Below are 16,061 nucleotides of genomic sequence, written 5' to 3'. Positions count from 1 at the left end.
CACCTCTAATATTAACACTCCCAAATATACCATGCCGAATATTTCACTCCCCCGCAGCTCCCCCGTCCTCTCAACAAGCGGTACAAAACTCGTCACGGGCCTTGTTGTGGAATCTGCAAACCGCTGGACGTCATTTGATTTATTTACCAAGATTCTTGTCCAAGGTGGTGTCATTTAAAATAGTCCACAGATATGAAGGCCATGGGCCACAGCAAACGATCTGTACCCCTACATCTTTCAATAATATGGAGAATTACTAACCTTTAACATTAAAAGGTCTGATAATGTGACCTTCAGATGTGACAACAGACGATTTCAAAACTTTAAATGTGCATATTAAGTCTTATTTCTTGAATGCATATGAAAAAATGTTTTGCCACTGGACTGGAATCAGTGGATACTTGATCTGTAAACAACTGCAATTTATTAAAACCTGTAGTCATATGACGTCATTTTTCTTCATCACAGCCCGTGCGGTATAACGCTTTCATCAGCTTTCATGCCCGCGTTCCGCTTCTCTCAGAGACAGGAAAACAGAAAATCCTGAATATCTGTTCAGAGCCGAGGTGATGATGGCAAATACCGGCACTGAAGTCGGAGTCTACTGTACAAGCAGCAGGTTGCTAAGCAACTATAATCACAGTGACCTTTTGGGGGGATCAGGATGATGAGCCTCCCTGTCATAAAGAGCAAACAGGGGATGTCATGACAGGAGACATCTTATTTACCACGAGCCAGCATTTTTAAAACGGTTAATTATTCGGAGGCATTGAGCATTATCGGTCATGAGCTGAGCTTCCCTTTAACCAGACCCTGGAGTTTAAGCACTTGAACACGTAAACCGAACCTGCTGATGAAGGAGCAGGTTTCTCAGTCTAGACGGATCCTTAGCCGCCACGTGGAGAAGGTGTGCTGGAGATTGCAGAGCTCTGGAACCCGTGTGCATGCTTTGCCCTTGAGGCAGCCCCCTTTAGAAATGAGCGCGAGCCTTGTTCTCACATTATCATTCCGTCACAATGGCGCACGTGATTGATATTCAGCATCGCAGGTGCATCAGCCGCCACTGCCGCGTCTTTTTAAACATCTACTCGTCTGTTCAGGTTGTCTCTAGAGGGCAAATACGCTGGAGGTTTTGAATAAGAGATAACGTTATTATACAGTTGTTCAGACGTTCCTTGTAAACACACACAGAGATCTGCAGGTTTCTTGTGATGGTGCAGAACATACAGGTGGATTTAAAAGTAAAAAAAAAAAAACATGTTATTTGCTTGAAGCTGTGGTAAATGCTTTGATATGCTTTTTTTTCAATTTTTTTTTTAGTTTCGGTGCAGCCATGTAGATTATGCAATCCCCAGCCCTACAAAACCCCACTGCCGGTGCACCTTAAAGGAAAAAGCCACGCAAAGTTTGCCGATGAACCAACAGTGGAGTGGGCTTCAGGAGGGCTTGTTTCCTGTGTTCTTCTGCGTGCAACTAAATGGCAAACTTGTGTTTGGGGTTGCCTTTCAGCCAGTGACAGTGAGGAGCTCCATTGCATGTGTGTACCAGTATTCATAATTGATGGCCGGGGCCTAGACTGACACTACAGCACAGTACACATGTAATATGGATCCACTCCACGCCTTAGATCTGGCACCGCATCCCAATTCGCAGCCAACATGTCCGTCTGGGGGTCTGTCTGTCTGTCTCTCTCTCTTTGACTTTTCCTTCACCGGTCAGTTTAAATGTGTGCCTCGGTCCTCGCTGAATCTGGCCTTTTCTGTCTGTGAGCATTTACAAAGATACTGCTTGTCAGCGTGTCCATGTTTGTCTCTGTGCTTACATGTGCAGTCCAGCAATAAGGCCGCAGTGGAACACACACAGCCGAAGGAGCTCATGTTTTCATGAAAACTCTTTATTTCAATTTCCATGAAACTAGACAGACGATCATTCCTTCACATGCAGAGTGTCAAAATTCACAGAGGAAACTGTGGTTTCTCAAGCGCACATTTTTTCCAGTGTACGTGAGATGTGGGGGTAAAATAAATAAATAAATACAATTAAAATGTAAGCAGAATTTTATCATAAATCTCTGCATTTCAATGGTTTAACATTACTTCTTTCTGGTACAAATTGTCTCAAATTTAGGTGGCACATCATATTCACACTGTAGCACCAAAGTAAGTCGCATAATAAATTGTCACTTTTTTTTCCACCCTCCCCTACCATATATAGTGGTTCATGTCCTCATAGAGCAGTTTACAGTGATCTTCTGATCACTTTTGATTTCAGAAACATTGTTTGTAAATTCTGTAAACAAAATTATGACTTCCTATCAGCAAAAGTCTGCAGATGGGAATTTTTTTTTTGGTATTTTTTGTACGAACAGTCTTAAGAGAACAGTCTTTAGTCTTTTAACAGAATTACTTACCGTGTGCTGCAGCACAGCACATGGTGACACAACAAAATGTTGGTGAGCAGTGGGCAGCCATGACAGGTGCCCGGGGAGCAGTGTGCTTTGCTCAGTGGCACCTCAGTGCCACCTTGGCGAACCAGCAACCTTCTGATTACGGGGCCGCTTCCTTAACCACTAGGCCACCACTGCCCCTAAACTCATGACCCCCTACTGCTCATATAAACAGCTTTTATTGTATTGATCACAGGCTTTGTGTAGAAGTGTGTGGCTCTCTGTGTCTCCTTTCAGTCTGTTTATTTCTGTAATGATGGAGGATATCATGTGTGGTTCCCGGCACCCCCTGCCTTCTTCTGCAGGTTTATCACTATGATGTGATTGCCATTGAGAATCACTGCAGCACAGCACATGGTGCACACAACGAAATGTGTCCTCTGCTTTTAACCTATCACCTTGGTGAGCAGTGTATGGGGACGGTACCTTGTTCAGTGGCACAACCTTCTGATTACAGGTCTGTTTCTTTACCTGCTAGACCAACCACTATTCTTTGAATTCTAGCTTTTTTCAGACTATCCATCACCTGTTAACATATGTTATTCAGATATTCATAACAGATATTCATTATCATGTTTTCACATTTCAATGTAAGTGTTAATTGCAGACATGTTTAACCAAACAGCGAACAGTAGGCAGTGCGGCACCCCAGCCACACATTTACAGAGAAACTCCCTGACTCTCCAGATTCATTCCAAATTCAGTGATAAATGGGTATTTGATTCTGTAACTGAGCTCTTTCTGCTTCATTTGATACACTGATGTGGTGTGAATATGAGACCCTTAATGAACGTAACACTGTCCAGCTGCTGGGCAGCACTGGGCGTTTAGTGAGAGACGAGCTGGAGACTTGAAAGACTGGGTTTTAATTACGGAAAGTTCTTCAGATAAAAGTACCACAGCGGAGTACTGCTGTGTGTGTGTGTTGGAGAGAGTTTATTATGAGGGTTTAAGGGAGTGTGTGTGTAGTGTTTATGAGTGTGTGGTCTTGGGGGACCAATGTATTTACACTGAGCAACTAAAATGTCAGTAAAATTGAGTAAAACAGAGATTTTCATTTGGACTTTGAGGCTACGGCAAGTTTTTTACATTTTTACCTTTTTGTCTGGGTAACTAGAGTTACCCAGACAAACAACCATGGATGTGAATGCAAACATGGAAAACCATGTGACATTTTTAGAGTGTGGGTCTGGATTTTTGTTGAGGTACAATATACTGGCCTATGGGTGCTGTGTGTGTGTGTGTGTCTTGTCTGTCTGTGTCAAATCCTGTGTGCCCTAATAACTTCAGATCCTTCTTCAGGTCTCCATTGCTGGATTGTGTGACTCTTCAGGGGAAACTGCTGCCCCCAAAAGGTGACCACACACCATGCCTTGGTCCCAATTAGCAGTAATTGTCCCCTCTGGTGACCACAGGCACTTGTTGGGACAGCGGGGTGGCACATGGAAAGCAATGAGGAGGAAGATTTGTGCAGGGCAGCTGTTCCCTAGATGGCTTTCAGACTGGGATGGTTCTGACTGAGAGAGACACAAGTTCAGTTCTGTATTCTGTCCTCACAAAGTCGGGGACACCTTCAATTTAAAAATAATTGAGTAATTACAAGAGGATTGAAGATTTTCTTTTGATTGCCTGGATTATGTCTTCTAACATATAGGTTGTCAGGCATTTATTATTTATTGTACATTTCAGTTACACACCAGTATTACACCAGGCCCTCACTAAGATATAAAACAAAATTTGTCTGTAACTGTCAAGCTGATTTTAGGGAAGAGAGACAGCATGTGAGTGTGAAAGTGTGTGTGGGAGAGAAAGAAAGAGCAAACAAGCGAGAGAAAGAAAGAGATGCACAAAAAGGACAGAGAATAAAGGTTTTGTGTAGTACAACATATTGAGAGTGGGGGTACTGTGTGTGTGAGAGAGTGTGTGTGTGTGTGTGCCTGCCTGCTCTCTGAATGTGTGTGTTTGCTCCCCTTGTCTTCAGGCAGAATTGCCCTTATGAATGCGACCCTCCAATGTGCACCTCTCTGGACTGTGAAAGTGTGTGTGCGTTTGTAAGTGTAACTACTCGTGTGTTGCAGAGGTTCTGCTGCGTCTGTGTGTTTTATGAAGATGAAACGGCCCCCTCCCCACCTCCTCGCTGAGCGGGACGTCTGGATCTGGACGCGCTCTCACAGCTGCCAGCCGAGCGCTTCGGCACGGCTCAGCCTGATTGTTGCGGATATGCGCCCCCTGTGATCGCCAGGATAATATGTGTGTGTCTGTGTGTGTGTGTCTGTGTGTGTGTAGAGCTAGCAAGGTTAGAAAAGGATAGAAAACCTACTAAGCTCATGCTGTGTTTTTCCTGAATTCACAGATTTTGGTTTGTGTGCAATTGACCGACGTACTATTTCCTATAAAGGTTATTGCGTGTTTCTTGAGAGTTTACATTTACATTTATGGCATTTATCAGATGCCCTTATCCAGAGCGACTTACAATCAGTAGTTACAGGGACAGCCCCCCCCCGGAGCAACTTTAAGTGTCTTGCTCAGGGACACAATGGTAGTAAGTGGGATTTGAACCTGGGTCTTCTGGTTCATAGGCGAGTGTGTTACACACTACGCTACTACCATCCCAGAGTTAATGTATCTGTGAAAGTGTGTGAGTGTGTGTGTGTGTGTGTGTGTGCGCAGTCAGCCAGTTGAGAATCATATTTTGTCCTGTATGCAGGTGACGTGCTGGCAGTGGAAGGACGTAAAAGAGCTGAAGTCCTGTCATCCTGAATGACCTGTTGAAGATCTGTCCGTGGTTCGTTTCCGAAAAATAGCACCAAGGTAGTCCATAATCATTCCTTTTTTTATAGTGTAGCATAGTGAAAAGGCAGTTATCATTTTATTTCTATTTCCTGTCAACAGGCTGACAGCAGGAAGTGCACTTGCTTGGGCTGTGTCTGGTGGGGCAGTTTGTGTTTGAGAAGATCCGACAGGACAGCGGTGAGGAGAACCGAGTTCACGGCTCATCCTGTCACTCACAACTGCAGGACTAAAGCGCCATCTGCTGGAGTGGAACCCACGCACACCCTAATGAAACGAAGGCTGCTCCTCACCCTCAGCGCTTCAGATTGCATGCCAATGATGTGCATCCGTCAATCCGCAGACACGTCCTTCAGGCCGTAATCATCCACCATACAGCGAGTTAAACCTTTTCAAGTCACAGGTCACTTTTTAAATACATGCCTGAACATGATCACATAATCCAAAAATCTAATATATATGACTTTATATATGACTATATATGACTTTTTTTGGAAACGAACCACGGACGTTAAATCTTAATAATAATATAAAGTAATATTATATATTATATATAGATTTATTATATTAATATAATAAATCTATTGACACACAGATCTTCAACAAGTCATTCAGGATGACAGGACTTCAGCTCTTTTACGTCCTTCCACTGCCAGCACGTCACCTGCATACAGGACAAAATATGATTCTCAACTGGCTGACAACACACACACACACACACACACACACAGTCAGATAAACTGGACAATTAATGTCTTTTTTTAAATAGCAATGGCATGTCACGCAGACGAATAAAAACGTTGAGCGTTGTACTACTGTGTTGTACTGCCACACACCTTCACACCCTTTATTATTTTAATCTCTTTCACTTTGAATATGAGGAAACAACCTGTGAACAGCGTGAGGAAATATAAGTAAGCAGAAGAAAGGAGGATCCTAATGCTACATGACAAAAGTGCTACTTTGATAGGCGATGCCTCTCCCCTCGTTAGGGCGCTAAATGCCAGTGATAAGATAGAATGTGGAAATAGACGAGTAGAGAGCCTGACATCTTTTAAGTGCTGTGTGAGGTGCCTGTAAGCTTCTGCTTGTACTTTCTTTCTTTCTTTCTTTCTTTCTTTCTTTCCTTTTCTTTCTTTCTTCTCTCCCAGAAGAGGATAATTTATAGTGAAGTCTAAGATTACACTTTTTTTTTTTTCATGATTATTTCATTATTATAAATAACTGACTGGTTTCATCATGTCAGTTTCATCAGACTTCCACGGAAAATCCCGGCTGCGCTGCAGATCTGCTCTGATAAAAACTCGCAGCATCGTTTTCTGACTGTTCTTCTCGTCAGAAATGGTTCCGGTTTGATTTTTCTCTTTTGCCAGATTTAACCCCTGAACGCTGAGGGCAGCTTTGGTTTTTACTCCATCTTTTCAGTGTTATGGGGGTGGTGCTGGCAGAGTTACTCAACACGTTCCAAAACAGACTTTATCTAAATCAAATTTCAAACTTTTTTATTACGTTTGGTGTTTAACAGACAGTCTGGCGTCTCTTCTTTGTTCTCACTGAATTCATTCAGGCCCGTTTGGACTATTTTGGGGTGGACATAATAATGTGACGCTATGTGTGTGTGCATGTGTGCCCTCTGTAGGTCACAGCAGGGTAAAATCTCCAGTGCAAGTTCCTTCCTTGTACCCACAAACACTTTCTTTTTATGGTATTCAAATTAATTATCACTATTTTACTGTGGGTTCGTTTTTCGCAGCACATACAGCTACGTAGAATTAGTTAACGGGACAATCGTATAATTACCAAAACAGGCAACCGTTACTAAGGTGGGGTTGATTTAAATGTTTAGAAGCTCCATTAACTAATGAGGGAGGAATAAGAGAGCACAATTCAACTTTTGAACACAGACAATGGGACATCCGGTGAGATTTGCGCCACACCCTGCTCCTGCGGTGGAAAACCACTGTTGTTTGGTCTTCAGTCTTGGTTTCACGGTTACACGATGAATGCAGCTGTAATTAAAAAATAAAGTTTAATAAGACTGCGTAAGGGTACGCCAGCCTAGTCTGGTGTGGTAAAATGCAGGCTGCACAGTGAAGGCTTCCGTTCTTCACTCTTCCCCATCAGCTTTTTTTTTTTTTGTTACATGCTTTTGCAGTTTCAGCTTAGCTAAGTTTATTTTTGCATCCGAAGATGGCATTTTAAAATCCATCAGACTGTCTCCCATGTCAGATTGCTGTGTGTGTTTGCTGGGGCATGCATGTGTGTGCAGCCTCACTTCAGATTGCTAGGTGCAAATGTAGGAAACGGGGCGGGATAGGGAATCAGCAGTAGGTAGCCCAGATTGTTGTGGCAGCTGGAAAAATGAGATCACTCGGATGCCTCCTCAAACATTTTCTCAACGCGACACCCGGCACAACGAGCTCTCCCTCTATCCGCCTTGTGACCTAGATAGAAACGTCCCGAACTGCACTGTGTGCGATGCTGTACCTGGAACTACGCATGTCCTGCATGTGTCTCCCCTCTCTGCCTCTAAATCCCGAGCGTTGACCATTTCATTTACATTTACAGCATTTACCAGACGCCCTTATCCAGAGCGACTTACAATCAGTAGTTACTGGGACAGTCCCCCCCTGGAGCAACTTAGGGTTAAGGTTCTTGCTCAACTCCAAATCTATAGAAACCAAATGAGAATTGCTGGTGTCTTCCTCTTGTAAGTCGCTTTGGATAAAAGCGTCTGCCAAGTAAAGTAAAGGGACACAATCCCTAAGTGTGCTTTGAACCTGGGTCTTCTGGTTCATAGGCGAGTGTGTTACCCACTAGGCTATACTACCACCCAAATTCGTTCTGTTTCGTTCTGTTTCATTCCAAGCTCAGTGGTTTACTCTCAATATTTATTTATACAGACTTGGGATCAGAATGTCATTTTAAAAAAATATTCAAACATTTTACATTACACATATGAAACACTGTGATTTAATTCTGCGTGCTGATCTGAAACCAAGTGATATGGTTTCCCAACCAGGGGAGTTAATATGCTTTACTCTGACATCTAGTGGCACTTCCCTATACCACACTGAATATCAGTAAGCATTCGCAACTGAGAGGGGTAATTTAGTTGGGCTTGTCTGTTTTTTAATCTTAAAAATGCTACTATTTATCAATAACCAATCACTGGAATTATTGGCACATGAATACATAGAAGAATCCTAAGAGAGAGAGAGCTGAACTGAGAAAAGTTTTTAAGGTTTTATGGACTGATGAATGAGAGTGAGTCTTGATGGGCCAGCTGGATTGATAAAGGGCAGAGAGCTCCAGTCCGACTCAGACGCCAGCAAGGTGGAGGTGGAGTACTGGTTTGGGCTGGTATCATCATTGTGGGGCCTTTTCAGGTTGAGGATGGAGTCAAGCTCAACTGCCAGTTTCTGGAAGACACCTTCAAGCAGTGGTACAGGAAGAAGTCTGCATCCTTCAAGAAAAACATGATTTTCATGCAGGACAATGCTCCATCACACACGTCCAAGTACTCCACAGCGTGGCTGGCAAGAAAGGGTATAAAAGAAGAAAAACTAATGACATGGCCTCCTTGTTCACCTGATCTGAACCCAATTGAGAACCTGTGGTCCATCATCAAATGTGAGATTTACAAGGAGGGAAAACAGTACACCTCTCTGAACAGTGTCTGGGAGGCTGTGGTTGCTGCTGTACGCAATGTTGATGGTGAACAGATCAAAACACTGACAGAATCCATGGATGACAGGCTTTTGAGTGTCCTTGCAAAGAAAGGTGGCTATATTGGTCGCTGATATGTTATTGTTTTGTTTTTGATTGTCATAAATGTATATTTTTTGAATGTGGAGATGTTATATTGGTTTCACTGGTAAAAATAAATAATTGAAATGGGTATATATTTTTTTTTTGTTAAGTTGCCTAATAATTATGCACAGTAATAGTTACCTGCACACACAGATATCCCCATAAAATAGCTACAAATAAAAACAAACTAAAAACTACTTCCAAAAACATTCAGCTTTGATATTAATGAGTTTTTTGGGTTCATTGAGAACATGGTTGTTGTTCAATAATAAAACTATTCCTCAAAAATACAACTTGCCTAATAATTCTGCACTCCCTGTAGTCTGATTCTGAGTCTGAAAACCATAGAACCTGTCCTCTACACGCATCGAAACATGTACAATTCGTTTTTGTTTAAAGAAATGTTCACAAATGGCCCCACGCTGCGATTCTTTTATGCTGCAATGAATTATAACTCTCATTAATTATAACTAAGAAAACAATTTTAGCCCCATATTTGACTTCATTAGCAACGAGTGCTAGCGCTAATGAAATTTTCAGCTCAATTGACTTTTCTTTTCTTTTTTTACGTACCACCGAGCCAAGTGGCATAGAGCAAGCTCTGTATATTGAATAAAAGAAAATGTGTACAATTGAATATAAAAGCAATTTTCTCTCTGAGGTGGCAAGATTATTATTTTTCTTCCTTTGATTTTTCCCCCAATCTCACTCTCTCTACCTTTCCCTAGGCCAGAAATACTGCTTTTACATATATTACCTTTTGATTAATGGAGTTGTATTCATTATTCCACCCTGGTGCTAATTAGAAAGACTCCAAGTTAATGATATACAGTAGGCATAATACTTGCCCAGGAGCCATAAGAACACTTCAAGTTCCTGCTGGTGCACTTTTGATACCCACCCTGCTCACCGGCCTGGTCCGGTAACTGGTGAGAAAGCATGGCATGGTGAGTTTTTCCTTTTATTCTCTTTAACAGAATATTAACATAGTCCTATAAGCTGTCTGTGCCAAAGACTGTTAGCTTATGTCAGATGGCCTAAACAATAAAAAAATCAATCAAACACACGTGATTACATACACACATTGTGGTCATTGACATACTTTTTACCAACACATTTCATTAATTTCACTAAATTAGAAAATAAAGAATTATGGTTAAAATAATTAAATGCAATTATGTATTTTTTTGGCCAAGATGGGTTTTTTTTTTGCTGATTTTGGTGATGAGTAGCAATGATGACATCAACATCATTAGATTGTATTTAAGAACTTGTCATGTGATGACCTTTTCATTTAAATTCTGCTTCATTTGGCAACATCAAACAGTTAGAAATAGAAAATAGAAAACTAGACATGCAGAATAGGAGCAATAGGACTACAACAAAAAGGGATGAGCCACATTTTGGGTGTTGTAACAATGTGCATATGAATTTCTGTACAGTGTAAACAGCATTATGGTAAAACACATCTTCAAGTGTACGTTAATGTTTATTGAAGGAATCTTACAAAACAATGGATGAAAATGATTTGTTCTTATACAATAAATATATTTTCATGAGAAACTGGACTCAAGTATCAATTCTAAATATTCTTCTAGATATACTGTATACATTCATTTAAAGGGGATAAATGAGAATTTCACTTAAATTATACAAGATTCCATGGACCACAGGGATTTCCCAAATTAATGTGATTTATATTGAACCAAGGTGCTTTAGTCAATTTTCTGTTCAGGGTCTTAGTGAAACATCCAGTGGCTGGGTGCTATGGAGCCAAAACTAAGAAATCAATGTCTATCTCAGTGCAAATCTTGCTTTTACAGAAAAAGATAATTCTTTGCAGATTATTTTTTAAATTCTATAACTTTATTGATCTGCACAGTCTGCTGGCTACACTACCAGTCAAAGGTCTGGATACAACTAGGACTAAGATTGAGCCATTTTGAACAATCCCATGCAAGAAGTCCCATATAGAAGTATTTTTGATCAAGCAGTTTTTTAGAGTGACCTTCATGGCTGATAATTGACATTATCAAAAGCCGCTTCATGAGATGCTCATTAACATATGTAATTGCATAAGCCTTCTGGACTGTTGGAAACCATCCCCATTGTTTAGGTGCACTGTAAAAAAAAGGCGACCAGCTGCAAAGCATTTTTATGTTCTCTCAACTTCATGCTCATGTGGTTGTGAGAATTATTTCTCAAGTTAAGAGAACTTAAAAATGCTTTGCAGCTGGTTGCCATACATTGTACGTTTTACCAACTTTTTGCACACTGTGGTTGAGAGAAGCCACTTATTTCATAATCCGGTGTCAGTTTTGTTTCATAAATTAATAGGTGTGTCCAAACTTTTGACTGGTGTACGTGCTGACTGAAAAACACCGGTGTTCCTCTGCAGCCCTAGGGGTTCAGTTTAAACTACAAGTCAGTTTAAAACTCCTTTTGAACTTGATATCTTGATATATGATATCTGTCCTAATGCAATCTCTATCCTGCTGTGCATCACAGCACACAGTGACACAACGAAATATGTCCTCTGCATTTAACCATCACCCTTAGTGAGCAGTGGGCAGCCATGACTCACATCAACCTCCGTCTCTGACTATTTTTTTATTCAATATTCCATTCTTTCAATCAGTAATGAGTGCTCTAAAAGTGGAATTTCTTAAAGTCCACAAAAACCCACAGTTTTATTTTATTTAACCTAACTAGTGGTTTTAAAAGCCAGACTTGCGATAAGGATCAGATGCAATTAGGACAATTATTTCAGGCCAACAATTTGTGCATTAAATATGTTTACGTGTTTGGCTGAAAGAAGCACAACCTATTCTAACCTCATAATCAATGGCCCAGGTAACAGGGCAGTGGTGGCCTAGCGGTTAAGGAAGCGGCCCCGTAATCAGAAGGTTGCCGGTTCGAATCCCAATCTGCCAAGGTACCACTGAGGTGCCACTGAGCAAAGCACCGTCCCCACACACTGCTCCCCGGGCGCCGGTCATGGCTGCCCACTGCTCACTCAGGGTGATGGGTTAAATGCAGAGGACAAATTTCACTGTGTGCACTGTGTGCTGTGCTGCTGTGTATCACATGTGACAATCACTTCACTTTAATACAAATTGTTGTGCTTTTGTAAGAAGGCATTTAGTGTTGGAGAGCAGAGCACGTTCCGGTGAAATCCCTGCTGAAATCCATGCCCAAAGGCACTTTCTCAAACTCTTTCGTCACCAGACCCATCCTTCACTTTCCCTGGGCCTCCACTGTCGTCTGTGACTTCCAAGAGCCGAGCCGGAGGTTAAGCCAAGGGTTTTTGTGTTCGGAACACAAGGGACAAGACAATTATAAAATGATGAGCCTGGCGACCCCTCTCTTCCCAAACACCCACCAAAAAGATTCCCAAGCATCCCCCACGCGAAAGAGGAAGAGTCTTTGAACACCACCCGGGCATCGCGCGAAAGAACACAACCTCCACTGCAGCCTTTCATCGGGGGGAGGGAGGATGGAGCGAATTCCCGCTCTTTCTTCAGCGCCACTCCGTTTTCGGCGAGGGTGTCTTCTTAACGCGGGGCTTCTGGCAGCATGACAGAGAGAACAGACAGCGAGTGCCACCACTGACATATTCCCCATCCCTTTTTTTTTGGCTTGTCAGCCCCTCTTTTCTGGACATCTGATTGATTGTGACAGCCGTATATTGGGGATATTTCATATGAAAGAGAATTTGTAGATGAAATGTTAATGTGTTGGATTTTTGGGGGCTTTTTTTTTATTACAGGGCCTGCAGTTTTGAACATTTTTCAAAGTAACACACCCAAATTCCACTGTTTGCAATGAATTAATAATACCAGGCTTGTCACTGAAGTATCACACATTCTTTAATCAACTCGCTTGAAACAGAAGCTTCTTGAAAGGTATTCTTTTTTTTAACCCACCGCAAGAACAATTAAAAACTTTGTGTGGTGAGCATCCGTTCACGCTTTTTTATGTGGCCACTATGCTTTACTTCTTGTATTTCAAATCATTATTATTTATATTAGAGAAGAAATTTGGGACGTTTCAGACCTAATGACATACAATTACATTATTACACCACCACAAACATTATGTGTTAGAATCGTTGGAGAAAAATACTGTGGGTTACTTTTAATTATTTTAGATGATCGGATTTGCTAATTATTTTTGATAGTTTGTTTTATTATTTTTTACTTACAGCCTAGGCCATAGAAGTAATGTAGAAAGGCGGTTTCACTTTTACATAAACAAAAGTCACCCAGGACCGGATCTGACATCACTTCTGTTTTTGGAAGCTTATTTTTAGTGCCGAGAAATTAGTATGTGTATTATCCAACTGACCGGTGTGATGCTGGGCTAGCCAGGTGCTTCCTTTCACATGCACACAAGGGTCCTAGTCACCCCCGGCTGCTCGTCATTCAAAGTGGGTGATTAGAAGTCCGTTCCTCCCTCACCCCCTTCTCTAGCATTGTTAATGTGGTTTTCTGTTTACTTTTCATTTACTAAAATTAGTGCCTCTCCCTTGTGGCATTACAACAGGTCTTCCAGACTTGTAAGACTTACAATATTATAAATGACACGTTATTTTGGGATTTTTTATTTAGATTTGATTATTTTCTGCCTGGAGATTTTGGAGTCAGCATGTCCATTTAGGCCTAACTTCTTCAACTTTATGGACACGATACTAACTTATTTTAAGATTTAGTTACAAAAAAAACTCCAGGAAATACATAATCCACTCACTGCAAAATTGTATAACATTGCAGCACAGCACAATGAAATGTGTCCTCTGCAGTTCAACCCAACTGCAAGTGGACAGCTCTGAAAGGCGGTACCCTGCTCAAGGCACCTTGGCGGTTCGGGATTTGAACCCACAACCTTTCAGTTACAAGTCATCTTTCTTACCTGTTAGGTTGACCCTGTTGTGTATCTGATAGCCAACGCTGCCCTGTTTTGAATTGGATGAAACTAAATATAAAATAAATAAGTGAAGTGATTGTCACACGTGATAAACAGCAGCACAGCAACAGTGCACACAGTGAAATTTGTCCTCTGCATTTATCCCATCACCCTGAGTGAGCAGTGGGCAGCCATGACAGGTGCCCGGGGAGCAGTGTGTGGGGACGGTGCTTTGCTCAGTGGCACCTCAGTGGCACCTTGGCGGATCGGGATTCGAACCGGCAACCTTCTGATTACGGGGGCCTATTCCTTAACCGCTATGCCACCACTGCCCCGTGAAGGTCCATTGCATTGGCCGGGAATCGAACCCGAGTCAACTGCTTGGGAAGCAGCTATGCTCACCACTATACCACCAATGCACAAAAACATGGCTTCTGTATTCCATACCTAGAATAGTCCTCCAAAAAAAAAAAAGTACCACACCAACTTTGGACTCTTTATTCTATCAGTTCCTTCCGCTATCGTTGTGTAGCTGTGTGTGGTTACACTTTAAATATTTTTCTTCATGTTTTTCTCATTTATGCACTGGAGGCCAGCCTCTTGGACCCTTTCACAGAAACCATGTTCATTTGCAAAACATGACTTTTCTACTCACAAAACCCTGTCATTCTCCCCTTCTACCTCCAGACCTTACCTCCTCCTGTTAGTTTATAATTCTGGCCATCGGCAACCAGGCATCCCTTTGGGTCATAATGGGCTCAAGGTTTCTCTTTTCCATTTAGCTGGGAGTTCTTCCTCACAGCTGTCGCCCTGAGCCTGCTCCTGGGGATTCAGGTTCTCTGAAAATCCGCCAGCGCCGCTGTGTGAACCTGGTGTCGGTGAGTGTGCCATACTGTACAAATAAAGCAGGAGCTTCAGGTCAGAGACCAATAAAGGTGCTGAAGGTGCTAATTAAGCCCAATGTTCATTGGAAAGTTGTTCCAAGGTTTTGGAGGCATAAGGGAATTATTCTGTTTCAAATAATGACCTGTTAGATAAAAATCATTATGATGTTGCTTTCACTTCATGACTTATGAGGTTGATGAATGATGTTTATTAATCCTCTTATGAAATCATTGTGTGATTTTGATTCATCCTGTACTGTTTTTATGATCAATGTTTGCTTCAGCAAAATGTATTTTGGATTTTTATTTTGTGTGAGAAATGTTTTGTGCCTTCACGTCAGGAGAAGAGCACGTTCTGTTCCCTTGTCTTATCAGGAAGGATAACAGGACAATATAAAATTGCAGAGACATGAGTCTCTGAGCCTTTTTGCTGGCTTGTATAATAAACTTTTCTTTATTGTTACTTTTGGTCTCACCGTTGTTTATCCATAAAGGACCTACCATACAACTTATCTGACAGACCATACCCCAATGGCACAGCTAGTAGGCCTACAGAGGGTTTAGGATGTGTTAGAGGCATTTAGCAATGTGGCCTCACACTTCCAAGGTTATGAGTTTGAATCCCAGCTCTAACCTGTGTGGAGTTAGCATGTTTTACCCATATACAGTACACTAGGTGAATTGGCGTGAGTGAATCTGTGGCCTGGTGCCAGGCCCTGAACCCAGTGACCCTAAGTAGGACTAAGACTTGGACAAAATGTGTTCTCTGAATTTAACTGAGCAGTGATCAGACGGGACGGTGTGGGAACAATACCTTGGTCAGTGCATGTTCAGGATTTACATTTACAGCATTTACATTTACAGCATTTACCAGACGCCCTTATCCAGAGTGACTTACAATCAGTAGTTACAGGGACAGTCTCCCTGGAGCAACTTAGGGTTAAGTGTCTTGCTCAGGGACACAATGACAGTATAGTTGAAAAGTATAGTATATGAACATCATAAATCATGTCCCATTGTGAAAAATTTGATAATAATAGATCAGGGATTGGAAATTGCACTGTTAAAATTCATAGTTTACAGTTAAAATTTATGTTCAGTATGATCAACATGTTTAGGATCAGATTTTATATTTATGTGAAACTGTTTTTCTCTCTGAACACCTCAACAGTATCATAATCTCAAATAATAACTTTTAGTAATAAAGGTGTAATTCTCAAATC

At 41.5% G+C, this 16,061-nt stretch overlaps 1 non-coding gene across 1 annotated transcript; it reads right to left on the bottom strand.

Annotated features, from left to right (window-relative positions):
* Nucleotides 1-14,301: 14,301 nt before the first annotated feature.
* On the bottom strand, nt 14,302-14,373 carry trnag-ccc (transfer RNA glycine (anticodon CCC)). Its single transcript has one exon. It is a non-coding gene; the product is annotated as a tRNA-Gly (tRNA).
* Between the last annotated feature and the right edge of the window lie 1,688 nt (nt 14,374-16,061).

This window comes from Denticeps clupeoides, chromosome 4 (assembly GCF_900700375.1).
Source record: "Denticeps clupeoides chromosome 4, fDenClu1.1, whole genome shotgun sequence".
NCBI classification, from domain to species: Eukaryota; Metazoa; Chordata; class Actinopteri; order Clupeiformes; family Denticipitidae; genus Denticeps; species Denticeps clupeoides.
Note: the sequence above shows the minus strand (reverse complement) of the source record. Positions and strands in the feature narration are given on the sequence as shown.